Raw genomic sequence first — 24,754 nt, 5'->3', positions numbered from 1 at the left:
TGAGGAGTGAAGGGCAGGGACTGACTCAAGTCCTCCCTCACCAGGCTTTGGATGAGGCTTTTCTCCGCTCCGTGCCTCAGTCTCCTTGTTTTGAGGATTCCACGACTCACTGTCCTCAGTGCTGACCCCGGTCCCTGGCTGTGCGTGAGCACTCCGTATGAGCGTTCTGCTGCTGCTGCTGCGAGGGCCATCCTTACTGGTCCCAGCCCAGAGCCCTGGGGCTTGGTGTTGCTGCCACGGGGAGGACCGTGACTCAGCCCAGACTGGACCTTCTGCCGGGGGACCTTCCCTCACACAGGGAGGACAAGTCTCCCTCTGAGCGCCCAGCCTCACTCGGCTGCTCCCCTCCCTGGAGTAAGGCCACAGATGTTGCTGCCCCCCCCCCCCACCAATGGGAGGATGTTGGTCCCAGAGGGGCCCAAGTTCCCCAGAAGAGGTGCCCACAGCTCTGGCCAGGGCGGCCCTCATCGAAAAGGGCACTCCCGTCTTCATCAGAGGTCTGCCATGTGCCTGCTCCCAGTTGGGTCTACGGATAAAGGCGGACAAGAGCAGACTATTGTCGGAGCCTAGGTCCCCTGGGTGGGGACAGGACACTGCCCAAGAGAGGAGCACTGGGAAGGGGGTGGATGTCAGCCCCGGGAGACACTGCCAGGGGCCTGGTTGAGGCATCAGTTTATGCTTCCTGAGAGAAGCAGGAATTGGGCTGAGCTGTGAAGACAGAGCAGGTCACTAATCAGACGAAGGAGGAACATAAGGCAAAAACTCCAGGTCGGAGGGAGATGGGGCACTGGAGGTCTCGGGAGAAGGCCAGCCGGCGGAGGAGCGAGCAGGGCTGGAGACGGAGCTCACAGGGTTAGGGCATCTTCGCTGGAGCTCTCCACCTCTCCCCCCATGCCTAACGCGGGCCTCTTGAAAGGGCACAAATCACAAGATCCCTGTAGGATCTGCGGCCCCAAGGCCCCCATCTAAAGCAAAGGCTCATTGTGCCTTCCCCCACCCCAGTGCCCCTCTGTCCCTGACCCGCAATCTAAACTGAATTCCGGGCCCTTGGAAAACAAGCCCCTTATCTCTGAGTCTGGCTCCAGCCCTTCTGCTGGGAAGAGGGGGTGGGGAGCAGAGGCCTCTGTGGACAGGAAGGGAGGGGTTGGGGCAGCCGTGATGGCCCTCAGAAGAGCAAGGAGTAAGAGGGCCGACGGCGGATCGGATCCCCAGGCACGTCCCAGTCCTGGCCTTCTGTTTGCAGGCGCTTCCCAGTTTGCCAAGCCTACTCACCCACAACCTCCCTGTCCATCCTCATAGCATGGAGGAAGGGGACTGGGCAGGGGGCTTAGGGCCAGCCCACCATCCAGAAGGCCACCAAAGTAACAAAGGTGGTCATCAATCCAGCCTTTCTCCTCCCGTAACAGCGGTCTCCCCAGAGAGCTGGCCTCCTCCTGAGGGAAGCTGGGGCCTCCCAGAGGTTCCTTCTACCTACCAGCCGCTGCCATCTCCTCCCCAGTCCTAGGGCCCCGGGGCCAGCCCTGCCTCACCCTCGTGAAGGAGGGAGGAGGCGGAGGGAGCAGGTAGGACGGGGGCCCTCCCCGGAGCAAGAAGACGTGTTTCTGTTTTCTTTTGTTCTTTTTAAGATTTTTATTTATTTATTTGAGAGCAAGAGAGTGAGAGAGAGCACCGGCACGGGGTGGGGAGGGCAGAGGGAGAGGGAGAAGCAGGCTCCCCGCCGAGCAGGGAGCCTGACGCGGGGCTCGATCCCAGGACCCCAGATCATGACCCGAGCTGAAGGCAGACGCGTCACCGGCTCAGCCCCCAGTTTTTGAGGCCTTGTTGGGGGTGAAGCGGAGACCCTCTGCCCACAGCTTGGTCTGGGGGGGTTGCGTCGGCTCTTGTGTGTCTGTGTGTATCAGTGTGCACATACGTACCTATGCACGCGTGTCTGTGAGCACACATGTGTAAGCACTGCTGTAGTACGTGCAGTGCAACCCCTGTGTGTGTATACACACGTGTGCAAAAGTGCGGGGGGGGGAGTCTGTACGTGTGTGTAAGCGTGGGGTGGATGTGGGGTGCCCCAGTGTGCGTGTGTATGCATGTGTATACGTCTGTGTGCTTGTGCGTGAGTGTGTCCCTGGCTGCGTCTGATCTCTGGGTCATCTTGTTGATGAGCTGGGAACAGCTCACAGCTCCAAGGCCAGGGCTGAGAAGCCAGAAGGCCCTAGAGCAGCCCCCTCCCCACGACCCCAGGTTACTGAGCGGACCCCAGCAGTCTCTGAGGAGAGCCCAGCCCCTAAGCAGTGGCCCTTGCTGGAGGTTGAAGGTGGTGGGATTGTCTCCTGGCCCCACGCAGACCAGCCCAACCCCACCACAGCCCTGGGCTAGGCCACCTCCGGGTCAGCCCCGCCCCCTCCCTCCCCAGCGGGCTCTTTGTCACAGTCCCCTCCCTCTCACCACATGGCAACACTTGGGTTCCCCGAACGCCCTGGCCTCTGTCTCACCCCTGGGCCTTTGCACCTGTGTTCCTTCTGCCCCGGAAACACCCCCAAACATCCTCACACGTCCTTGCCTGTCACCTTCTTGGTCTTTGGGTCTCTGCTGAGCGGTTCTTTCCCCCAGGAAGCCCCCCTAAGCCCTGCCCCAGCAGGGGAGGGAGGTGGCCCGCCTTCTGGGGTGTCCATGTCATCTCCTCTCCTTGTCCCCCGGGGTTACGGGCCAGGGCCAGGATGCTCTTAGCTTTTGGAGTGTCCTGTCTGCCGGGCCTGGAGCTGGCCCACGGTCACTCCGGCTGAGCAACCGACGAAGGGAGACACATGGGTCAACTTCCTCCAACCCCGGTCCCTGGGGCCGCGTGGACACCGCCAGCGCAGACACTGTCGTGGGGGGCCAGGAGCCGTGTCAGCAGCTCTGACCATGGAGGGCCCTGGGGTCCTGTGCCAGAGGGGGCCAGGCAGGGGTGAGGAACAGACCCTGCTCCTGCCTTGGTCTCTCCACGAAGGATACTCCCTGGGGGTCCCTAAGAGAGCCCCTCCCCTGGCCTTCTTGAGACACCTACCTGCCACTCTCTGGCACGGTGGGAGGACCCTGGGCAGGCTTGCAGGTTTAGCAAGACGTGAGTTCTGGGGTGGCTGCTTTCACGGCACCCCCAGGCTCGCTGGCACCCCTCCAGGTGCAGGCTCTGGGGTGTGGGCACACACTCACACACGCACGAGCCGAGTTGAGCGTGCGTATTCCTGTAACCCTGGGCTGCTGGCAGGAAGTGAGTGGCGGGGAGGCTGCTGCTGGGAACCAGGGGCTGGCCCCACTGAGATAAAGGGAGGCAGCAGATTGGAACTGGAGATAGCGGCCTTGGGTCCTGGTAAACAGGTTGGGGGAAATGTCCTTCCCATCCGAGCCTCTTGGCCCTGAGCCTGCAGGATCCATAGGGCCCTGGCCTGCGTCCAGGCCCAGCTGCCTGGGAGTCAAGGGAGAACTGTGTGCACCATAATCTCCGCAGACTGGGGGAGGGGGCCGCGCAGGAGAGCGTGCTGGGCCCCACGTCAAGGCCACCTGTGCTGTTAGGGAAGGGGACAGGAGGAGGACCGCTCCAAGCCCCCGCAGAGGGAGAGGTCCGTAGCACGACAGAGGGGCCACCTTCAAAGCCGTCTCGGGAAATCGAAATGGCAGGAGACCCAGAGAGAATGGGGACAGCGAGGGGGAGGGGGCTGCGGCCCATCGCCCAGCAGGAAGTCCCTGCAGCAGCCCGCCGTGGGCTGCACATTTTGGCTGCTGGGAGACCCTGCACCGTCCAAGCCGAGGGAAACGCACACAACCTTCTCCGGCACCCCACCAGGGCTGGGGCTGGGGGCTCTGCCCGGCCAATGCGAAGCGCCCCGCACCGTGGGCCCTCAGATCCGCCGGTGCTTTCAGAAACACGAGGAGATGCTCACAGCAGAATGCAGAAAAGTGCGTGACGCGTGTTTGCCCCGTTTCACAAATAAATACGTGCAGAGAATGAACTTCTACGGCGTTGCTCCTCAGATCGAGAAATCGAACGTGGCCAGGGTTCCAGAAGTTTCCTCATCATTCACAAGCGCTCTCTCTGCCAGCAGCAACTGCTGGGACCATGTGACCACTGCTCTTCTCCGAGGATGGGACCCTCAGTAACATCCTAAGTGGGGCGTGTGGCCCTGTGGGGAGCTGGGCTTTGGGCTTCCGCCTGGCTGGCGCTCTGCACTGGGCGCCCGGACCTCGGTGTATCTCTCTGTCCCGCCTGCTCCGGGAGCCAGGTGCTTTTCAGGTTTGCTTTGCCAGCAGCGCCGCTGTGAGCGTCGGCATTCGCAGGTCCTGCGTCTGCAGGCGAGCCCCCCGCCGGTCCGCGGCTCCCCAAGTGGCTGCAGTGGTTTCCGTCCCCACGTGCCCGTCGCCGGCCGATCCTGCCATCCCTGGGCAGGACCTCACTTCATGACTTCAGCCGTGCGGTGCCTGTGCGCTGGTACATTTTTACTTTTATCTGCTCGTTCTGATGAGCGACGGACTTGAACGCCTTTTCTGACGTTTTAGCCCACCGGGGTCCTCCTCCGTGCCAGCCGGAGCCTCTTCCTGGCGACCCGCCCGTCATCTCCGTGTGCTGGGTACCAACGACCCGTCCGCGGCTCGTCGGCCGAAAAACGTTTCTCTCTTCTGTGGCCTGTCTTCGCGCTTGTGTGAAGTACGTGACGGATTACAAATTCCTCCTCTTATGTACTTAAATTTTTCGCCCCCTCCCTTTATAATGAGTGTCTTGCTTAAGAACTCCCCAAGGGCGCGGCGACGCTCTCCCAGTTGTTCTAGAATCTGGAATTTCTGCCTTTCCCCTTGTGTTTACATTCGTGGACCAATTATTTCCCGCCACCGCTCGGAGGGCAGGAACGCACAGCGCCAAGACAAGTCAAGTCACCCCTGACGCGGAGGTCCCCTTCCCTGCACTACACGGTCCTCCCTTTGCTGTGCGGGTGGTTGGCCGTGTACCCGGTGCTCATCGTGCCCTGGGCCAGGCTGGAGGGGTTGGCTGCCCTGGTGTTGATCATCGTGGGAATCGGGGGGGGGGGGGCGGGCGGGGCTGGGAAGGTCTTGGTCAGGCGCACCAGGGATGCTGGAAAGCCGCCACTGTGCTTTCCAGAATGAAAAGTGGCCTTCGGTGGGCCTTTTGGCCCCATGAACCTCAGAAAGGTGAACACCACCCCCTGGCACTTCTCTCTGGCAAGCTGGAGGCCCTGCCTCCACCCGGCACAGCCCTCCATCCTTAAGGCCCAGAGTGGGGGTGGGAGGTCTCTGATGTCCCCCCTCCGCCCCAGACTGTTCAAGGCTTGAGACTGGAGGTGCCAAGTCAGGATCCGACCCCTTCCACAGAGGCCCCCACAGCGTGGGCTCCAGGGGGGCAGGCCCGTGGGGCGCTCCAGGTCCTAAGGGAACAGAAGAGCCCAGTGTGAAGGCCTGGCAGCTGGAATCCTAGGAAATCCTCTGGGACAGTAGCCCCAGGGCTCCCTCTGCTCTGCTGGGAAGCCGCCAGCCTTCCAGGAATCAGCTCAGGCGTGGGGGCAGGGAGGCCTGGAGGGGGGAGCCAAGCAAACCCAGGGCTGGGTCTCCCATTACAAGGGCCCCTGGAGATGCATGGCCACAGAGCAGGAGGCCTGGAGATGGGGCCCAAGCGACCCTCAGAAGAGCTTTGGAGATTCCTAACATCTCAGGACCTGCCATGGGACCCTCTGGACACCCCCCAGCCCTGCTTTCTGGATGCCACCTGCAGCCCTGGTTGCAAGCCGAGCACACCTGGCACCTGCTCCTCCCACCCCCACCCCTCCCCAAGGCCCTGGGGCCCTGGAGCTGCACTGCCCAGCTGGGCTCCGACAACTAGAGGCCAATGTTCGGGGTCTGGTTATTTACTGCCTAGCTTCCTCCTCCTTCCAGTAATCTGTCCTCCGACTCCAGGCTGCTTCTGATCAGGCAGCAGACCTCTGATCTCTGAATCTGCCTCGCTTACCGGCATCGGCCTCTGGCTTCCTGTTACGCGGCCCGGGCTGAGGCTCAAGGTCAGCTTTGTGCAGGCTGGGCCCTCGCCTATGCCCAGGGCCCTCTGTCCTGGCCCCTGGGCCCAGCGGGCGGGGAGGACGGAGGACTCCGATGCCGGACGTGGGCACGGTGGTCCGTCTGGAGTCCGTCCAGTTCCACAGACGCTGATCCTGTGCTACATGCAAAAGGACTCAAGGGCGAGGGGCCACTGTCACCTGAGGCTGAGCACCCGGGGCTCGGGGGCTTGCACGGGGGCGGGGGGCCAGAGCTCCCAGCATCACCCCCCAGCTTGGCAGGGTACCCTTCCCCAGGCCCTCCCCCACCATCTCCTCTTCCTGTGGCCAGGGGATAGAACCTGTGTGGGACGGAAGAGCAGGGAAGGTTCTAGTGAGGGGACATGGACAGAGCTCATATGGACAAAAGGAGTCAGGCTTTGGGCTCTGCTGTCCTAGAGATAACCTTGGCCCTTGGCCTTAGGAGGCAAGTATGGGAAAACGCTTCTGTTGCAGATTTCCAGGCTTGCCTACCTTGTCCACCTGTGCGGATGTCCCTAGAGGAGTCACGGGTCATAAGGGACAAGGGTGACCATGGCTGCCTTGCCTCTGGCAGGGTCTGAATCCAGGGACAGTCAGACGTCCAGTGCCCTGGGGGCAGAGCCTACCTTGTTTATGGACAAGATCCCTGTGTTGGGGGACGCCTGGGTGGCTCAGTTGGTTAAGCAGCTGCCTTCGGCTCAGGTCATGATCCCAGCGTCCTGGGATCGAGTCCCACATCGGGCTCCTTGCTCCGCAGGGAGCCTGCTTCTCCCTCTGACTCTGCCTTCCACTCTGTCTGCCTGTGCTCGCTCTCGCTCGCTCTCTCTCTGACAAATAAATAAATAAAATCTTAAAAAAAAAAAAAAAAAAAAAAAAAAAAAAAAAATCCCTGTGTTGGGCACCTGCTGTGCACTCTAGATACAGACCCTTGGGTTTGAACCCCGGTTATCAGTCACTGAAGGGCACCCTCCTATTCCCTAACCGCAGGACATCTGTCTGCTTAGGGTCCCCGGTCTTTCCATTATCTTGCTCCCAGTGGGCCTGTGTCTGTCCCCTGTGTCTCCTTCCCTGCTGGCAGCCCTGCAGAGGGGGGACTAGATCACCCTTGCTGGGGACACCCTGAGCACCCCAGGTTTGCCAGCTGCTGATAGAATGGCTGGGGTCAGGAGAAGCATGATCTCCATGGTGGCAGAGGGGTTTTTGTGGGGGAGGGGTCTTTGGGAAGAAGGAAGGTTGGACCTGAAGCTGGGGAATGGACCAAAGTAGGGGAGGCACTAGGGACCCCATCACAGCATGGGGATTCCCAAGAGCCTACCCATGGCTCTGGTCTCCAGAGTGGACTATACAACCCGCACCCGGGGTAGGGGGGAGAATTTTATGCTTAGATTTAAAATTGATCCTTTTAAAATATCAACCTTCTGTGAATATTGTATACCGCAAATAACACATTCATATAGTCATGGAAATTTATAATCTGTGAATAACAACACAATATACTGTTATGGCTCAAGTGTTTCGTAGTAGAGAGCACGTGATCCAAACAGGAGGAAGGCTTGAAAGTCATTGTCTCTTAGGTCTTAGAAGTCCTCATCCTGGGCAGCTGTGCACCGTGTCCAAAGTCCAAGACGGAGAAGGAGCCTCTGCTCGGGGCCCTGGAGGGCTGGCTGCGGGCCATGGGAGTCACGGCGTGGGGTTCAGGAGAGCAGGACTGGTCCGGGCACTTGGCTGGCGTGGCTGGTAGAGCACATGACTCTCAATCCAGGGGTCACGAGTTCATGAGCCCCACATTGGGCAAAGAGATTACTTAAAAGATAAAAAACATGCCGAGGCCTGGAGGTGCCGGGGGCACAGATGCTGGGCGCAGAGACAAGCCTGGGCTCACCCTGGCCCCTGCGTGTCAGAGAGGGGCAGCCACGGCTGGGCCCTTTGACCAGGAACCCCAGAATCCCTTAGGACATTAGGACAACACACAGAGCTGCACCTGCAACACCCTCCCTGCCCCCCCACGTCCCCCCCCCCTCTCTGCATCCCTGGGTGGAGCTTCCTCCCTGGAGAGCTTCATTTCACAAACAAATATTGGTAATGCGCCTGCAGGGCCCGGGTCAAGGGCAGGACGTGGCTTGTGCCCTCACGTGTTCCTGGTCAGGTGGGCGGTGGATTGCAACATGAGAGCCATCCCCAGCCTAAGGTGCCCTCCCAGAGTCCTGGGTGAGCAGAGGCTAGTGCTCCCTTCTGGGACGTGCTGCCACTGAGGAAGGAAGACCAGGGGAAGCTCCGCGGTCCTCAATCCATCCACCTCTTAGGTGTGCTGACCTGTGCTGGGTGCTTGGGGGAGGGGGGATGCTTCGCCTCCTGATAACGGAGGACCAAGGATAAATGGTCAGGAGCTCTGCACAGCGGGGACCATGACCTCCATTTTACAGGTGAGGAAACTGAGGTCCGGGAGGTAGAGTAACTAGCCCGTAAGCAGTGCAGTTAGGACTGGAGCCCGGGGCTGTGAGTACCACAGGCGTGTGTACAGCCGGCAGGGGGCAGTGCTGGGAGAACCCGGAGGCACTGTTAACCCTTCTTGCCTTCTCTACTAGGAGGAATCCCAGGTCTTCCAAACTCCACGCACCTTGTTTCCTCCTCCAGGAAGTCTTCCAGGATGGCCCCTCGACGCTCCACCACGATACACACCCTTTGCTCGCTCTTTCCTCTGCACCTGGCTTACCTTAGAGCAGCCCTTGTTGTTAGTCACTTGCCAGTGTCCCTGAGCTGTGGGCTAGTGGAGGGCAAGACCTGTGTCTTTCATTCTCAGGATCTGCAGCAGGGATCCAGGTGGGGGCCTGGAACATCCTGGGCTTGAAGGAAATACGTGAAACATGTGGATGGGAAAACAGTAGCAAGGGGAGAGGGGCTTCCTTTGGAAGGTGGGAGCTGAAGCTGGAGGGAACAGCTGAAGCTGGGGGGAGTAGGGCAGGGACCAGGGGACAGCTCCAGCAAAGGCCGGCAGAGAGCTGTGCCCGTGGAGTCCTGCCTGAGCAGGTGGGTGGCCTAGAGGGACAGGGTGGGAGGGACAGGATCAGACAGTGCTGGGCGGGTCCTGGAGCAGAGGCACCGCGGGACACGCGGGACACGCCTTCCTTTAGCCTGGGGCAATCCTGGGCTGACCCTCAGGCCTGGGCAGAAGACGACCAGCAGAGGAGGGCAGCCGCACCCTGCCAGGCCTGCAGCCTCCGGAAGTCCTTCCAGTCTCTTACCTGAGGCCCTCAAGCTGCACCTGGAAAGGGTGTCCGCCGGCAGCGGGTGAGGGATGAGTGCCCTGTGCCCTCTGCCAGAGCTCCTGAGGGACACTTGCTGGAACCTGACAGCAGTGAGCTCACTGACTCATTCATTCATTTCTTCAGTAAATGTTTACGGGGCACCAGCTGGGTGCCTAGACCCCGCCTGGCCTACAAATTGGGGGAACCCTACCTAGAGGCCTGGCCTCTGGGATGCATGGGCGCCCCCCCACCCCCAAGTCCTGGGCTCAGAGCTCCTTTCCCACCATCTCCCCACCCACTCTGGGCCCTGCAGAGCAGCTCCCCCGGGGGCTGGGGACGGGGCTCGCTGGAGGAGGAGCCCCCGGCTGACCCACCCCAGAGGAGCCCGCGGGGTGGGGACAGCCTCAGTGGGGTGGAGGTGGGCCTCCGCAGCCCCGCCCGGGCCCCACACAGGCGGCTGTTCCCGGAATGGGGGTTTTAAACTTTTTTTTTTTTGTTGGCGAATATGCATGTGGTCTTAATTATTTATACGCAGCACTTATCTCCCCCAAATGTTTTATCGGGATTCGGCAGATCCGAGAGCGCGAGATGGAAGCCCCGGCGGCGCGGGGGCGGGGAGGGGGCTGTAGGGGAGCAGCGGAAGCGGGGGTGGGAGTGGGGGCGGGGGCGGGGGCGCCGATCTGGGTGTCCCCTAAGTCAGCCCCGGCCGGTGGCCGAGGCTGGGGTGAGGGCGGAATGGACCTCACCCACGGTCGGTTTAACTCTTTCGGGCACGGACGGGCGGGGGCAACCGTAGTGAGCGGCCGGCCTGCGGGAGGCGGCGCCCGGGGTGGGTCTGGGCTCCGGCCTGCGCGGACCCGCCAGCAGGGGACGCTCGCAGAGGCCAGTTCGCCCCGTCGCGGCCCGGGTGGTCAGCAGCGCGGGGAGCCCCGCCTCTCGGCAAAGCCCGGGAGACCTTAGCAGGGTCCCAGCTCGTTTCTCGTGGGGCTGGGAAGAGGGGAGAGCGGGCGTGACCTCGGAACCCCGCGCCTCCTAACGTCCCGGGCCTTAGTGCTCACCGCCCCCCCCCCCCCCCCCGAGACGGGCGCGGTCTTGCCCTGCCCATTCCGCAGCTGGGGAAAGCGGGTCGCGGAGCCGCACGTCTAAGGGCCTCCCGCCGAGCTGGGGCTGGTGCCCACGTGGACTCGGGCGGGTGGTCCTTCCTTCAGCTGCGCGAGGGGGGAGGGGGCCCCCTCCCTCGCTCCCCAGGGCCCCCCAGCTGCAGATGCCCTCCGTATGCCCCCTTCCTGGCCGTTTGGGCAGCGCCACTGGAGATTCCTGGAAGCGCCTCCCGGGCACACCCCCTCCCTGTCGCACCCGCCCACCCAGGCCTGCAGGATTTGCAGGGGGCTCAGAGGCCAAACTCCGCCACCCCCTCCAGGCCCCGAGGAACCTGAGCCTGGAGGGCCTGGGAGCTCCATACCCTCCCTCCCGCAGTGCCCAGCGCTCCCCGGCCTGAGGTCCTGCCGGCACCCAGGAGGCCCCAACGGGCTGCGGGGAAGGGCAGGGCGAAGCGTCGGGTGGGCTGGGAGGGCAGGCCTAGGGCTCCCGGAAACCCACCGAGGCGGGAGTGGACAGGGGGCATCGGGATCTGGATTCGCGGGTGCACCCTGAAGACTTCTGTGCCTGGGGGCTGCCCCAACCTCCTGAAGCCGCCTTGGGCTTGCGGAAGCCCCTCACCCAGAGTGCTGCGCGGATTCGGGCTGGGAGTGGAGAGGATTTCCTTGAACGCCCCAGTTAGGACCAGTGGGGGCTGAGCTCTTCTTGGACCCTCTGCAATCCTAGATGCCCGCCCTCGGTGGGGCAGAGTCGGGGAGGGGGAGCCTCATTCATGGCATACCCTGAATTTCAGCTCTGGCCACAGGGTCAGCCTCTCCCAAGGCTAAGCTTTTTCAAGAGGGAGGTTCCCGGAGCTCCCTGGCGGCCGCATGGTAATGGGTCTATCGATTAACAGCTCGGTGTGGGGGGGGCGCTTCAATGGGGGGCGGGGCAGGTGAGTTAGGGACCCAGCCCCAGGGAGAGGTTGCGGGAGGGAGGCCGGGAAGTCGGTAATTCCAGGCTGGGGAGGGTCTCCTGCCTCCCCAGGAGGGCGAGGATCCTCGCAGAGGCAGCCCTGGGGCCCCGGGTGCAAAGCGCCAGCTGGGCCCCCTGGGCCCCTGGAAGAATTGGTTCCCACCAGCCGACCTGTTCCCATAGCCAGAAGTTGCCATGGTGACCCCTCCCACCTTCAGCTACAGCTTTTCCAGTAAAACCACTGCAGAAATCCATACTTCCCGACAGGCACGCCCCCGGCCCCCCACCCCCCACTCTGCGAGGTCTGGGAGCTCCCAGGAGTTAACCCTCAGCTTGCCGGGTGTTGCTGTTTGGGGGCGTCAGGGGAGAGAGAGCCCACAACCGGGGAGGGGGGGGATTGGGGGGGTGAGGAGAGGGTGGACGGGGGAAAGGCCGGTCACCCTATCCCTCAGGGCCCTTGCAAGGGACTTGAACAACTCCAGGAAGCTGGAGGGGAGAAGGGAAGCTGGCTGGAGACTGAAGGCCCCGCCTTGGAGGCGTCTCCCCGGCACCAGGGCTGCTCTGCCTGGGACCCAAGGGCCCTCCCTGGGCTCCAGTTTTCCAACAGCGACTTCTGTGGGCGCCGTTGGTGTGGGGGTACCGCATCCACCGGCCTGGCCCGCCCCAGCTGGCCAGATTTCCTCTCCCTTCCTCCCAACACAGCGCTTTCCTAGAGGCCCAGGGGCCTCCGCTCCGTAGGGTGGGGGACCCTGCAGTCCCTTTGGGGGGCGCTGGATGCCCCCAGCCTGGCTTTTTGTCCGCAAGTCTGTGGGACAGAAGTCAGCCGCAGCTCAGGGTCTCTGCTTCCCCCCCACCGGCCGGAAGGGAAGCTACGGATGAGGGGGAGAGGGGATCCACCCTGTTGCTCCCTGGGGACAAGGCCTGTGGTCTCTGCTGGGGGCAGGGTCCCTGGGGACCGCTGGGCTGCCTAGCCCTGGGGTCCGGCTCTGTGGCTCAGCCTGGCCTCCACTCCCAGAGCCATGAGCCGAGATGCTCTAATTGTTCTCTCTGTAGCCGGGGATGAATAATTGAGAGGTCTTTGAAGAGAATTAATTAGCCCGTTTATTGACTGTAAATGCTTTGCTGCAGATGATGAAGGGAAGGCTTACCGCCTGTGCGGGCTGCCTGCTGCCGAGGGCCCCCGGCTGGCCACTTCGGGTGCATCCAGGGTCTCCTCCATGTGACCAGGGCTCAGCCTCTGCCTGGGAGCTGCCCCCTTTTCCCTGAGAAAGGAGGCGGTGGCCGAGCCCCTACGTCCCGGCCTTCCCGGCCTCCTGCTGCAAGGTCCTCTTCCCTTTCTCTTCTAGGAGGCAAGATAAGGGCTGTGCTCCCTGCCAGGAGCACGGCTGGGGTCTGTCCCCTGTGGGGAGCGCTTCCCCCAGCACTCCGGACTCCTCTCCTGGGGCCAGGCTCCTGGCAGGGTCCCAGGACCTTCAAGGGGAGAGGCATCCCGGGCAGGGGATCGGTTGTGGGGCTGGCTCTGGGCTCCACGGGTCTCTGTCCATGCTGCACCATGATCCTTATTGTACCCCAAATGTCCATGCGCTGGTGGGACCGGGGGGGTGGGGCTTGGGCGGCGCGGACAGGGGCAGCTGCTGGGTGGGTGCTAGTTGTTCATAGTAACAGGAGACACTTGCGCACCTTTCACCGCACGCCAGGCCCTGGCACATCATTGGACTCCGTCGGTCCTCCCACAGAGCCCATTAGACCTGAGAGGGCAGAGCGTGGCCCATGGGGCTTCAGTGCAGAGCGCAGCACAGGCAAGGGCTTAGGGAGGGAAGGGAGGAAGGAAGGGGGCGGGGAGGAAACTGAGGGGCGAAGCTGGGCTCATAGGAACCTTTTGTGCACTAGAGGACCCACGCTCTGATGTGTCTCCCAGCCCCGGGAATTGGCATCTCTGGGCCCCAGGCCATGCCCAGGGGTCAGCTCCTACCGTGCAGCCACTGGGCACCAGTGAACGCAAGGAGGCCAAGAGCGAGCTGGCTTCGGAGCCCCAGGCCTGCAGCTGTGGGCTTTGGGTTGGGGAGGGGAGACCTCGCTGGGGAGCGGGCTGGACTTGGTCCTGGTGAGCTATGACAGGGCTGGAGCTAACCCACAGCAGGTGGGGTGGGGGACAGCGATGGAGCCTGTGACAGCTCCCATGGGGTGGAGGGGGGGGCGATGCAATGGAGTGACTCGGTCCCTTGTGGACCTGGGGAGAGGGCCAGAGGAGTGGAGATGACCCCGGGGTCACCTCAAAGGAGGACCTGTGTCGGCAGGGGAGGTGGCTCTGGCAGCCCAGAGCAACCCCCTTCCCCCACTGCCGGGGAATGAAGACCACCCCCCCCGGCCCCCGTCACCCCACCCCCCACCCCCCACTCCCCCCCAATCCCGCCAGAGCTCCCACTGTCCTTCCATACCTACCCTCTGTGCACTGTGCGTCCCTGGGACACTGTCCTGTGGGGGCCACCACTGTCCTGTGGGGGCCACGTCAATGGACTCCCTCTTCCGGAGCCTTCAGTTGGGCCTCTGGGATCTGCCTGCTCTCCTCTGGCCATGGCTGCGGGGGAGGCCCCTGGCCAGCCCATAAAGGCTTCTGCAGCCAAGAGGAGAAGGTGGGTGATGCTGAGCGCACAGGGCCTGGGAACAGGTGGCACACGAGGCGGGAGCTGCCTATTTATTTATTAATTTGTTTGACAGAGAGAGAGCACAGGTCGGGGGGGCAGAGGGGGACGGAGAAGCAGGCCACGTGCCGGGCCGCCTCTGCTCACTCACTGCATATCGCTGGTCAAAGCGAGGCCGGCGGTGCTGTGGTCTGATGGTTTGTGTCTCTCCAAAACCCGATCCCGACGGTACATCGACCCCGGACTTTCAGCCTCCCACACTGGGGAGCACACGCCTGTGGCTGGTAAGCCCCCAGCCTCTTGTCTGTGACCGCTGCTGCCTGGACAGCCGGAGGAAGACCCATGGTTGTGCCCGGAGCCAAGGACCTGGCTGGATAGTTCTGTTAGACGGGAGGGAAGGGGCGGGACCGCACACCCCTGTTTTTCATTATGAAAATGGCTTTGAGGAACTTGGAAAGCATAAGGGGGCAGGAGGGCACCATGAGTGCCCGCAGAACGCCGCCCAGATTCCATGCTTACTAGTGTCGGCCGTGTTTGTGTGATCAGTCAGCTTGTCCTGGTAAGGTGGTTTTTTTTTTCTTTTTTTTTTTTTTAGATTTTATTTATTTATTTGACAGACAGAGATCACAGTAGGCAGAGAGGCAGGCAGAGAGAGAGGAGGAAGCAGGCTCCCTGCCGAGCAAAGAGCCGGATGCGGGACTTGATCCCAGGACCCTGGGATCATGACCTGAGCTGAAAGCAGAGGCTTAACCCACTGAGCCATCCAGGTACCCCCCTGGTAAGGTGTTTTAAGGCTTTTTAAAAATCAAGGTAAAATATACACCACGTAAAATTTGCCACTTCGGTCATTTGTAAGTTACAGGTCAGTGGCATGAAGGACACTCGCCGTGCCCGGCAGCCATCACCACCGTCCGTCCCCGGGACATCTCCATCTTCCCGAGTGGACCCTGTCCCCATAAACACGGACTCCCTGTGCCCTCCCCCAGCCAGCCCCTGGCCCCCCACCCGCTGTGTATTTGACCAACCCAGATAGTTCAAGTAAGAGAAATCAGGCAGGGGCGCCGGAGTGGCTCCATCTGTGAAGTGCCTTGGGCTTGGATCATGATCTCAGAGTCCTGGGATCGAGCCCCATCTGTTTCTCGCTCTTCTGCCCCTCTGTGCTTTCCCTCTCTCTCAAATAAATAGATGAAAGTCTTAAAAAAAAAAAAAAAATAGAGAGAGAGAACTCAGACAGCATTTGTCCTTTCGTGCCTGGCTTATTTCACTCAACATCTTGTCCCCCGGGGCCACCGCGCTGCCGCTGGTGTCCGAGCTGCCCTTTTTCTGAAGGCTGAATACCGTTCCATCATCGTGTGCACCGACCACGCTGAGTCCCGTTATCTGCTGATGAATAGTTGGGTTACTTCTCCCTCCTGGCTGCTGTGAATCACGCTTTTGTGAACATGGGTGTGCAAACATCTGTTCGAGGCCCGGCCTTTGGTTCTTCTGGGAGCATCCCTGGGAGCGGGACTGCTGGATCTTGCGGTCAGTCCAGGTTTTGCTTTTTGAGGACCTTCCAAGCTGTTGTCTACAGTGACCTCGGGAGCTCCCATTCCCGCTCACCCGCCCAGGATTCCGATTTCTCCACGTCCTCGCTGGTATCTGCTACTTTCTGGGTCATTGTTGTTTAATTTAATATTTTAAGGAGTAGTCATCAGAGGCACCTGGGTGGCTCAGTGAGTTAATCCTCTGCCTTCAGCTCAGGTAGTGATCTCAGGGTCCTGGGATGGAGCCCCATATCGGGCTCTCGGCTCAGCAGGGAGCCTGCTTCCCCACCCCTGCACTTGCCTCTCTGCCAGCTTGTGATCTCTCTCTCTGTCAAATAAATAAATAAAATCTTAAAAAAACAACAAAAAAAGAATAGCCATCATAATGAGTGTGAACTGTGTCTCACGGTGGCTTGGATTTGCCTTTCTATCTGTTGACTTCAGCTGGTTTCAGACAGGTTTCTGGTTCTCGTAGCTGGTACTAGTTAGGGGCAGTGGGGTGAGTGGCGGTGACAAAGGAACCAGTCACGGTGTTGTGGCTTGTGGAAAAGTTCACTTCTCTTTCACGGACCAGCCAGGGTGGATGCTCCGGGTCAGGGGAAGCGCTCCTCCTTCCTGGGACCCAGGGGGTTGGTGGCTCTGTCCGCTCAAGGAGGAACACCTGGGGCGCTCGGCCCTCCCGCAGGAGGAAGGAGCCCAGCTCCGACAGCATCTTACCGCAGAGCACCCGTGCTGCAGGAGGGGCCGGGAGCGTGCCAGGGCACAGAGGAGGAGAGAATGAGCCGCGGACGTTTCCAGCTGGAAGGCGCCGCGCCCCACCCCCATGTCCTGCTGCACAGACGGGACCCCATGCTGAGCTCAGGGCTTCGGGGAGGACCCAGGCCATGGCCTCGAGGGTGCTGGTGGGGGGCAGCCTCCATGAGGGTGGGAGTCAGGACCCCATTGCATTAGGCCCAGGCCCACCGTGCCTGCCCACGGCCTCCCTCTTTCTTCCAGGGCCCGGGAGCACCGCTCAGGGCTCGGCTCTCAGAGGGGCCCCAACCCTCCTCTCCATGTTGCTTCTCCGGCTGGGACGAAGGCAGCTTCCCAGGAGACCCATCCTCAGCCAGGCCTTCTTGACTGCAGGCTCCTCTGCTCTGGACGCCAGCTCCCGTGGAAAGCCTGCTGCGAGCCAGGTCCCCACTCCCCACGCACTGTCCCCATTCAACCTCCCAACAACCCAGCGAGGCGCGCATGGCTCACGACGCTCCCTATGGGGTGAGGACGCGAGGTGGGGTGGGCAGATGGTGTGCCCAAAGGCATATGGCTAGGGTTCGAGGGCACGTTGACACCTGAAGCGGGACCTCTGGAGCCCAGGGGTCCCTGCCAGGGTATGGTGGGCATTGCTGGGTCACTGCCAGGGAAGTCCTGCCCTCCCCCTTGGCCCAAGACTTGGAGAGCTGTTTGGGGGCCGGGGGTGGGCGGCATCGGGGACTGCAGGATGCTGGGGACGCCGGGAGGTGACAGTGTGGAGACCCACTTCTCTCCCAGGGTGTGTTTGGAGGCCGATAGCATCTTGGAAAGGGGAATTCGTTGCCCAAGAAGGCTGCTGTGGGGTTCAAAATACAGGCTTCCTTCCTTCTGGGAAGGAGGAGGGTTGAGGAAGAAACCTCCCAGCCCTGTTCTCTGCTAAGCGGATTTCGGTTAAAACTCTGCCTCCCAGCCTGACCCAAAAGGCCTCGGGCACAGCTCTGAGCCTTTCTCCAGTCCGAGAGGCCCGGGTCTCCCGAGACTCCAGATCTGTGTGCAGCCGGAGGCAGACCAGGCGGGGTCTCTGGCCTGCTCAGTGCCCATGGCCCCAGGCTCCCTTCAACAGAGGACTTTGTTTCTTTCCCTGTGGCCCGTAGGATGCGGGAAGAGGTCAGTAGAAGGGAGACAGAGTCAGAGGGGTGTGGATGTCCACCCCTGCCCACCCCCAGGGCCCCTCTGTGCCACAGGAGGCCCCCTGCTGCAGGAGCTGGGAGTGGGGCTGGGGCCAAGTGGGCAGGGCCCCGCTGGGCCCGCGGGAGGGTGGAGAGGGCCCTGGGGAAGGGAGTTACCAGCAGCCTGCTCTGCGGAGACCCCGGGAGGCCCTCCTCCGTTCCGGTAATGACAGAACGGGGTGGGATGCCAGCTTCTGCCTCCAGGGCCCAGGCCCTCCCCTCGGCTGTCTCCCACCTGCTCCCCCACACTCCCTCCTGCCCCACCGCGCCCCTCCCCTCCCTGGAAGGTGCAGAGCTGGGGCTTGCACACCCAGACAGGCGCGGCAGGGCCACTCTCCGTGATGACTTGAGCCGGTGGAGGTCCCTGCCCAGGTTGGTGGCCCCTGCTGAGGGGTTGGGGATATGATGCCAAGGACAAAGGCAAAAGAAAATTAAGTTTCCTTATAACTTACAGCCCATTGACAAGACCTTGGGACCGGCCGAGTGACCTTCATCTGGAAGTCAGCTGCCTCCACGTTAGTACTTCGTGTCGAGCAAAGGGCAAACGTATCTTAGTCCTAGCCTGACCTCCAGGACCCCGTAAGTCTACTTTAACATATAAAAATTCCTTTGGAAACTTCCTTTATCTCTGCTGCCTGAGATACCCGTTGGCCATCACCCCGGGCATATGACCCGCCGATATACATCTGAAGTCTCATGACTCAGGTTTGGCTAGACGGTAGTAAATGACCTTTTCCCAACACCAGCCGGCCCCTCCAGGTCCTGCAAACCTGCTTCCAGAATTCCTCAGAGACTCACGCTCTCCCTAACCGCCTCCCCAACTAGAGAACACGTCATAGGTCACCGCTCCTGACCCCAGCACAGCTCTTTTCTGTCCACGGGTCCTGTCTCCGTGCTTTAATAGAATCACCTTTTTGTCCTGACGACATCTCAAGAATTCGTTCTTGGCCGTTGGCTTCGAACCCTCACATCTCTCCTACACACAAGCACTAATCGTCCGGTGGCCGGGGCCGGGGGTCTCCCAGGGAGACGGACAGGGATCCCCTCGGCGCTCCCTGGGACCCCGCGCTCCTCCACTCTGCAGCTGGCAGACGGGGCCAGGGCTGGGCTCGCCCCCAACCGACGCTTCCTCCCCAGCCTCCGTCCCCCACTCATCTCCCTCCCATGGAGGCCCTTGGGCAGGCTCCCAGGGCCGATGGGGTGGCCCCCTCTTTTCCCAGGAAGAGGAAGGAAGGCCGAGAATCTGGGAGCCAAGCCTCCATCCCCACTCTTTCTATGGCCAGAAGCTGCACCCTGTGACCTGGCCTCCTGGACACCAGCCATCTGGGGGGGACAGTGGAGATGGTCCCCAAGGAGGACCCCTCGTCTGGGGGGAGAACATCTGCCCTCTTTAGGGGTCCGAGGGCCAATGTCTGCCGTGCCCTGCAGCTCCCTGCGGCCGAGGGGAGGGGCCAGGCTCTCCTGCTTCCCCTGAGGCTCCATTGTGGTCCTTTGCTCTCTGGCCGGCACAGCAGGCCTTGCCCAGCCCCAGGGGCAGGCTGTTCCAAGGACCCTCACCTTGGCCCTAGAACCCCACCCCCTACTACCTGGGCTAGAGAAAAGGCCTTCTGAGAGTAGGGAGTGGGGGCTGGGCTGGAAACTGCTGCCTTTCAGCTCCCAGGGGGAGGGCTATGCCAGCCATGATGCTAACATGTGTTGATGAGCCCCCCACCCCCAGCCAGTCACCCCCACTCCAGCTGAGATGCCTGCTAGTGGAGCCCCGTGGCCAGGAGGCAGGCTGCCAAGGCAGGAGGTTGGTCTCCGGCCGGCAGGGCCTGCTGCGGGGAGGGGCGCCAGTGGCTTTTAGAGCATTTCACCCTGGTAAGAGGACAAGGAGCAGGCAAAGGCGTGAAGGGGCCAACGGTGGTGGTCCCGCACTCCCCAACAAACAGCGAGGTCACGCGCCATGTCCAGAGGTCACTGACCTAAAGCAGACCGGTTCCTTCGTTGATCTGGCAACTGTGTGCCTGGGGTCCGTTGAGAGCGGGCGCTGCTCTGGGGAGACGCACCCCTGCCAGAGAGGCGAGGCTGAGAGTGAGGTCGAAGGACTAAGGAGAGCTGGTTTGGGGGACCGAGGCGAGGGACAGGTGGCTGACGGAATTCCAGACCTGGTTAAGGCAGGCTCCTCGTGGAGGTGATTGGGCCACGCAGTGAGGGGTGAGCCACGGAAAACAAACGTGGGGGGACCACGGCCCTGGGGGGGACGCTGCTCTGGGTGTGTGCTCTGGGCACTGCCAGGGGGCCCGAGACTCCGGGCAGCAAGGTGGGAGGCAGGCGGGGAGGACCTCGTGGGAACCTTGTGGTCACCCGAGCCGTGGGCAGGGTGGAGGACCCCTGGGTGGGCGATGCAGGGGCCCCGGGGAGAGTCCCGAGGTGCTGGGAAGTGGCCGCCTCTGGGTGCCTTTTGAAAATACTATTATATTTCCACCTTATTTGCATTAAGAAAAAACAAAAAGCAGAAACAATGGTCTGTGTGTCCTGTGCTGGTAGGGGCCCGGGGGCCTGTGGGTGCACCTGAGACGGGAAGTGGGTAGGGCAAGAGGCCCCAGGGGACACAGGGCGTCTCCGAGGTGCTCCGCAGAGCCCAGCGGTCTCCTTCAGCGCCGTGGTCCAGGTGCCACCGGGGCACACCCCCAGCCAACATGCAGAACTAAGCCAAACCCCAGTGAGGGGCAGTAAGAGGGAAGCAGGCTATTTACGTAAACTGTCACTCCCTCATCCGGGGAGGCCCCGGGGTGGGGGCAGGGAATGATGACTATTCTAGGGGACCCCGGGCTCACCTCTCCTAACGTCCCCCTGTTGGAAGGGGAAGGAGCAAAACAGCCCCCTTGGAAGGTAGACTTTTTGCCGCAGCCAAAGTCATTTGCTAACGAGGCTCGGCACGCGAGGCTGATCCAATCCAAATGGTGCAACTTTTGTGTCTGTTTTTGTTTTTTTTGGATTTTATGTTTAAGTAATCTCTAGCCTCAACAGGGGGCTCAAATTTACAACCCCCGAGATCAAGAGTCTCTGACCCAGCCAGCCAGGCGCCCCCGGATGGCGCAACTTTTGATCCCAAGCAAGCCCTTGCTCGAAGTCCTGGCGCTGACTTTCCCGGGGGCTCAGAGGCCAGCTCTCAGCCAGGCCTTCTGCAAAGCTTTTAAGGACTAGGGGTGCTCCCTCCTGAGTTAATAGCTCTGCTGAGCTAAGAGAGGCACCAGCTGCGAACTTTCCAGGAGCTCCCCCTGCAGCGGAGGGGGGAGCGCCGGGCTCTGCCCAGCACCCAGAACCCTGTTTAGTTTTGTGACGGACATCAGCTACTCAGCTCCCCTTTTGTGAGACAAGCGGATCGGTGTGCCCCCCCCATCCCTCCACAGTCCTGAGGCCTCGCTGAAATGTATATGTAAATCCTTACTACCGCCCTCAAAAAAAAAAAAAAAAAAAAAAACGAAAAAAACAAAACAAATCTCGCTTTTCTCTTATTCTTGATCTTTGTACCTAAACAGTCAATGCCAAGGCTTTGTTAACGGGTCTGAGCACCCCTCACCTGTCCTCAGTCCAAGCCTGGGGACTTGGTGGAACCCTACTGAGACCAAGAGCCATCTCTCGCCCCCACCACCCCCTCGCAAATGTTCCCCCAGAGTCCGGCAGTTGACTTGAAGACATCACTTGTGGCGGGGGTGGGGGACTCATCCTTCTTCTTCAGTGCCTCCCTGGGGAGGCTGCCAAGTTCAGTGAAAGAAACAACCGAAAGAAGGCATCTCGTGAAATTCCAATTTCTTCAACGGGGAGTGTTGCTTCAGTGTAAGTATATCCGTGCGATGGGTAGGGGCTACGTAAACTAACGACTATTCCTTATGGATCGGAAATTCACGTTTGCCTGCGCTCCTCGTGTTGTCTCTGACGACCCCTAGCCCCCTCTGCCCCAGAGCTTCTCTTGGCCTCAAAGCTGTATTTTTTATCATCCTGTCTTTCCCAGAGCTGAAACGGCTGCTGCTTTTGGCATTTTTGTAGCTTGATAGTGACAGTGGGGAAAAAAGCTCCTGTCGGCCGGATGATTGAAAACTCAGCTACAGGGGCGCCTGGGTGGCTCAGTGGGTTAAGCCTCTGCCTTCGGCTCAGGTCATGATCTCAGGGTTCTGGGATCGAGCCCCGCATCAGGCTCTCTGCTCGGCAGGGAGTCTGCTTCTCCCTCTCTCTCTCTGCCTGCCTCTCTGCCTACTTGTGATCCCTGTCTGTCAAATAAATAAATAAAATCTTTAAAAAAAAAAAGAAAACTCAGCTACAAAGCGAATCATTTGCCTTCTTTGGGCGCCGTTGGAGGGCTAGGACGGATTCCCCGGAACACCTCTGCGGCTTGCGAATGTCACCTGAGTGTCTGTGCGTCCTCAGAGTTGTCCCGCTGACGCGGGACGCCCACGAGTACTGCGCCCCCTTTGCGGCCGGAGTGGAAGTGTCTTCCGTGCTTGGGACCACGCAGTGACGTTTATTCCCAATAATTATGTTGTGGAGGGTTCTCGGTACTTGACGGCTACGATTGCAGTAAAATTTATATTCCACAGAATGATGACGATGTTCGGCTACTAATGAGTTTATTATTTTTGTTTGTTTGTGTTTTAGAACCATGGAAATAAAATTTACTCCCAACAATAAGGCTGCAAGTTGATGTCCCCAAAACTAACCGTAAATAATAAATGAAATAACAGAATGTCTGTAAAACACATTAAAAAAAAAAAACACATAAAACAGCCTTCTCGGAAAAAGTGGGCTCTCTGTGTCTCCCCTGCTGGGGCTGGGAGGTGGGGGTGGGGGGTGAGGAGCCCAGACCAGCCTTCAAGGTCAAGGTCGCTGGGTTGGCCTCAGGAGGACTCTGCCAGCTGGGGAGAAGTTGGTCCACATGTCAGAACCTCCTAACCTGGGAAGTGGGGACAGAAAGACGAGCTCGGAAGGGCTGGCCGTGAGTGCACGTGGTGACCTCCCTCTGGATGGTCCCCGTAGTGGTTTCCTGGGGCCTCGGGACGAACTACCACAAAGTGGGGGAGGAGAAGGGCTTAAGACAACGGAAGTCGATGCTGTCGTGGTTTGGGAGACCAGAAGTTCAAAACCGTGATGTGGGGAGGGCCGTACTCCCTCCAAAGGCTCTAGCAGAGAACCCTTCCTCTTCCAGTCCGGTGGCCCACGTGTTTCTTGGCTCGTGGCCTCGAGGATCCTCCAGCCCGTGCCTCTGTGGTCTCCGGTCTCTCTCTGTGTCTCTGAGGCTCTCGCTACTTGGTCCCTCGTAAGGGCACGGGTCGTTGGGTCAGGGCCCATTCCGATCCAGGATAATCTCATTCAAGCTCCTTAACTTAATGGCATCGCCGAAGACCTTTTTCTCAAACAAGGTCACATCCTTGGGTTCTGGGTGGACGTATGTGGGGGAGGGTCCATTGCCTCCACTACGCCGACATCATCACCATTGTCACCGTTCATCCCGGTCCCGGTTAGAGGTATGCTGGAAAAGTTGAGAGGAACCAGCCCTGAGGATGAAACGAAGCAGGAGGCGACCCCAGGGGACCGTGGGTTCCATCCACAGAAGGGAATATCCCCCAGGCTTAAAGAGAGTGGGACTCGGGGCACCTGCTGCGGTGGGAGGAACCTGGAGGACAAGAGGCCGGTCACGAAAGGATTCCCTGGCCTGCGGTGTCTGGAGTTCAAGTTCAGAGAGACAGGGCGCCTGGGGCTGGGACAGTGCTGAAGCCATTCCTGCCTCACGGGGCACCCACTCAGGGCGTCGATGACTCAACCCTCGGACCTGCTCTCTTCCTACCCTGAGCGCACGCGCCTACGGGTCAGCCGAGCGCGACGGCCCGGGGCCCCAGCCCTGCACGCGGCCTCCTGCTTCCAGGCCTTGCCTGGGCCTTCCGCTCCTCTTGGGAGGTCTTTCTTCTCTCCTCTGCCTGGACGCCGCTGGCTGCAGGACCCCTCCCTCGCCGTGCTCGTCCTTCCCTCTGCCCGCTCTGGGAGCAGTCTTCGTCCTGGCGTGGCTCTCAGCACCTGATGGTGGCTTGTTCCACTCCCCCGCCAGCCTGGGTCCCCCGCAGGGTCCCGGACCTCGTCATTCTGCTCTGAGATTCGAGCCTCCGGCTTGAGCTGCTGCTGGCAAGAGCTCGGTTCCTGATGCTCAGAGGAACGAATCGACAGAAGGCAGGTGTCTGGCCCGGCGGGGGGCTGGCCGGGACCTGGGACCTCTTAGGATTCTGCTATTGTGAGGTCGCCCTGAGTTAGAAGTCAGGCCCTCATTCACCCTAAAGATACAAATGTTGGGATCCAGAGGGGCACGTGCACCCCAGTATTTACAGCAGCGACGTCCACGATAGCCCAACTTACGGAAAGAGCCAAGATGTCTTTCAACAGAAGAATGGATGAAGAAGATGTGGTTTGTATGTACAATGGAATGTGACTCAGCCGTCCAAAAAACCAAACCTTGCCATTTGCGACGACGTGGATGGAACCAGAGGTATTACGCTGAGCGAAAGAAGTCCAGAGACCGACAAATACCGTAAGGCTCCACTCATATGAGGAATTTAAGGAACAAAACAGAGGGGCTTAGGGGAAGGAGGGAAAAGTAAAACAAGACGAAATCAGAAAGAGAGACAAACGATAAGAGACTCTTTTTCTCTTTTCCCCAAGATTTTGTCTATTTATTTGACAGAGCACAAGCCGGCGGAGCAGCAGAGGGAGAGGGAGAAGCATGTTCCCACTGAGCAGGGAGCCCGATGGGGGACTGGATCCCAGGACCCGGGGATCACGACCTGAGCCGAAGGCAGAGGCTTCACCAAGAGCCACGGGATGCCCCATTAGAGAAACAACCTGACAGTTCCTGGGGGGGGGGCGTGGGGGGGGGAAGGGGGACTGGGTGCTGGGCACCTCGGAGGGCCCGTGATGCATGAGCACCGGGTGTTACTTACAACTGATGAGTCACTGACCCCCGCCTCTGAAACTCATAACATACCCTATATTCATCAACTGAATTTAAATAAAAAATACAAGACAATACTGTTTAAAAAAAAAAAAAAAAAGGGAATTCAGGCCCCTGGCAGCAGCCGCTGTTTCTGGGGCCGCTAGAGGGAGACCTTCACAGCCTACGCCTGGCCTCCCACTAGGCCAAGGCTGGGAGCGGGGTTGGCTGAGAGCAGCAGCGGCCCTGCTGGGCCTTGGTGAGAATGAGCAGGGAGAGTGTGTGTGCGCGTGTGTGTGTGTGTGTGTGTGTGTGTGTGTGTG

At 60.5% G+C, this 24,754-nt stretch overlaps 2 long non-coding RNA genes across 6 annotated transcripts; one reads left to right on the top strand and one right to left on the bottom strand.

The window, feature by feature from the left end:
• Positions 1 to 7,502: 7,502 nt before the first annotated feature.
• Positions 7,503 to 8,794, bottom strand: LOC131816394 (uncharacterized). The gene is made up of 2 exons (XR_009348048.1): positions 8,668 to 8,794; positions 7,503 to 7,784 (listed from the first exon to the last, which is right to left on the bottom strand). It is a non-coding gene; the product is annotated as an uncharacterized LOC131816394 (long non-coding RNA).
• LOC131816393 (uncharacterized) lies at positions 8,128 to 21,569 on the top strand. Of its 5 annotated transcripts, XR_009348047.1 has the most exons (5): positions 8,134 to 8,473; positions 16,512 to 16,772; positions 17,218 to 17,414; positions 17,764 to 17,848; positions 17,931 to 21,563. It is a non-coding gene; the product is annotated as an uncharacterized LOC131816393 (long non-coding RNA). The 5 variants fall into 5 exon arrangements; XR_009348045.1 differs by lacking the exons at positions 17,218 to 17,414; positions 17,764 to 17,848 and having other exon boundaries at positions 8,128 to 8,473; positions 17,931 to 21,298; positions 21,509 to 21,569; XR_009348046.1 differs by having other exon boundaries at positions 8,130 to 8,473; positions 17,218 to 17,848.
• Positions 21,570 to 24,754: the final 3,185 nt, after the last annotated feature.

Source organism: Mustela lutreola, chromosome 15 (assembly GCF_030435805.1).
Source record: "Mustela lutreola isolate mMusLut2 chromosome 15, mMusLut2.pri, whole genome shotgun sequence".
Lineage (NCBI taxonomy): Eukaryota > Metazoa > Chordata > Mammalia > Carnivora > Mustelidae > Mustela > Mustela lutreola.
The sequence above is the reverse complement of the archived record's forward strand: the minus strand, read 5'-3'. Positions and strand labels throughout refer to the sequence as shown.